Raw genomic sequence first — 2,769 nt, 5'->3', positions numbered from 1 at the left:
AGATAAGGAAGAAGACCGTTTTAGTACACGGCAACGAAGAGGAAGCATATTTTCTTGTGATTCTTGTTTCATTGTAACGTTGGATGCTAGTTTTGTTACTTTGAACCTATTTACTCTTGTGACGTACTCTGATTTAATTTAATTAGTTTAGTTATTCCTTTCTTGTGTTTGTTTATCATGATTTCATATGAACCCATGATGACGATAAGTGCTATTATGGGATAATCGTGATCATGGGGTTGCAACGGATTTACTATGGAATTCTTTAGTTAATTGTTTAATACTTTAGTGTGTGATGATTGTATGATATCTAGTATTGGTTGTGCGTATTCGTTTTATGTGCGTCGCAAACATATAAGATAGGGTGTTAATCTCTTGTGAAGCGACGGTGGATCTTGAGATTTAGAACTTGCCATGCTAGCATAGGTTCATGTACGTTGTGCATGATTAGTGGGTAACTCTAACAGTTTTATCTGCCCTATGTAATCAAAAGGAATAACTTGTGCTTAAATCGTTGTGTTGTCAATTTCTGTAGACATATAGGAACTCAACATAATTGATGACTATTCAACTTCTATCATAATTGTGGATGATTGGTAAAATGGTATTAGTACAATGAAAGTTGGCTTTTATCAGTTTCGTGTTATTCGATTAATATCATCACTGTCACATGCTAAAGGAAATAACAATGACTATTGAAGGAAGTAGTAATAAAGTTGTGATGTCATGAGTATTTTATTATTGATAAATTGAAGTGTTAATTAAGTGATTAATTAAGTAGTTAATTGTAGTTAATATTTAGTTAATAATTCTAAGTGTTAGTGTCTTAACATTGAGAAGTAATCATACATTGGTGAGTGAGTTTAATTAGACAATAATTTAGTCTGAGTCTCTGTGGGAACGAACTAGAAAGTATTCTATATTACTTGCGAATGCGTATACTTGCATGAATATTAGCGTGTGTTTTCGCCCTAACAAGTTTTTGGCGCCGCTGCCGGGGACTCGGTGTATTTGTTTAGTTTATGTACTTACCATCATTGGTCATTAGGACTCAGTGATTAGGACGTAGTAGTTACTTATTATTTCCGGTTGTGTTTTAGGTACTTTAGCGAGCGTTTATGCAAACTCGTTCCCGTACTCGCAAGAGGACTTTAGATACAGCTGAGGAGACAGACGAAGTTCTTGATATTCCGGAGAAGTTAGATTTTGAAGATTCGGATTCAGGAACTGAGTGGAAAGAACCAGTAAACATGGGTGATCGTATTGTTCAAGCTGATCCAGCTCTTATGGACTTTTCTCGACCAAAAATTGATGACATTCAGTCAAGCATTCTTCATCCGGCCATTCAAGCTAACACCTTTGAAATCAAGCCGGGCACTATTCAGATGGTGCAGAATTCTGTTTCTTTTGGAGGAGCGGCGACTGAAGACCCCAACATGCACATAAGGAATTTTGTCGAGATCTGCAGCACTTTTAAGTATAATGGCGTGACTGATGAGGCTATCAAGCTGAGGCTTTTCCCATTCTCACTAAGGGACAAAGCTAAGGACTGGTTACATTCTGAACCAGCTGGGTCAATCACTACGTGGCAAGATCTTGCGCAAAAGTTTCTGGTGAAGTTTTATCCAATGTCAAAGACTGCTGCTATGAGGAGTGCTCTTACTCAGTTTGCGCAGCAACCTACAGAATCTATGTGCGAAGCTTGGGAACGCTACAAGGAAATGTTGAGAAAGTGTCCACATCATGGAATGCTTGATTGGATGGTGATCACGGGTTTCTATAATGGTTTAGGGGCCCAATCTCGGCCCATGCTCGATGCAGCAGCTGGAGGCGCTTTATGGGCTAAAAGCTATACTGAGGCTTATAATCTTATCGAGACTATGGCTGCAAATGAGCATGAAAACCCAATTCAGAGGATGATGCCTGGTAAGGTAGCAGGTATTCTGGAAGTTGATGCAGCCACCGCTATTGCAGCACAGCTTCAAGCGCTGTCAATGAAGGTTGATTCTCTGGCTACATATGGAGTTAATCAAATAGCTATGGTTTGTGAGCTTTGTGCAGGTTCTCATGCTACGGATCAGTGTTCTCTTGTCAACGAATCTGTTTATTATGTGAATAATTATCAGCGACAACAGCAGCCTGTGCCAGCGATCTATCATCCTAATAACAAAACTCATCCAAATTTCAGCTGGGGGAATAATCAGAATGCTATTCAGCCACCATATCAGCAAGGAGTGAGTAAACAGTTTAACCCACCTGGATTCCAGCAACCACAGCAGTATGCTCAAAGGCAATCATATCCTCAACAGGGGAGTGCAGCTGCACCTACTAGTGCTGATTTTGAGGAACTTAAGCTGTTATGCAAGAGTCAGGCGGTTTCTATCAAGACCTTGGAAAATCAAATCGGTCAATTAACCAATGCAGTGCTCAATCGTCAACCTGGCACTCTTCCTAGTGACACAGAAGTACCAGGCAGGAAGAAAGCTAAAGAGCAAGTCAAGGCTATTACCTTAAGGTCTGGAAAAGTTGCTGATGCTGAAAAAACAAAAGAAGGAGAAGCTGAAATTAGAGATGAAGAAGCTAAGCAAAAGGAGAAAGCGGCGGAACCAAGGAAGACTACTGTTGAACACACTCTTCCTGAGGGTAATACAGGGGAGAAACAGCTCTATCCTCCACCACCTTTTCCTAAGAGATTGCAGCAACAAAAGCTGGATAGACAGTTCGGTAAGTTTCTGGAGGTGTTCAAGAAATTTCACATCAATATACCTT

General features: G+C 39.9%; 1 non-coding gene across 1 annotated transcript; it reads right to left on the bottom strand.

Annotated features, from left to right (window-relative positions):
• Window positions 1-1,643: 1,643 nt before the first annotated feature.
• LOC141709451 (small nucleolar RNA R71) lies at window positions 1,644-1,750 on the bottom strand. The gene has a single exon (XR_012570026.1). It is a non-coding gene; the product is annotated as a small nucleolar RNA R71 (small nucleolar RNA).
• Between the last annotated feature and the right edge of the window lie 1,019 nt (window positions 1,751-2,769).

This window comes from Apium graveolens, chromosome 2 (assembly GCF_009905375.1).
Source record: "Apium graveolens cultivar Ventura chromosome 2, ASM990537v1, whole genome shotgun sequence".
In the NCBI taxonomy this organism is placed as follows: Eukaryota; Viridiplantae; Streptophyta; class Magnoliopsida; order Apiales; family Apiaceae; genus Apium; species Apium graveolens.
Note: the sequence above shows the minus strand (reverse complement) of the source record. Positions and strands in the feature narration are given on the sequence as shown.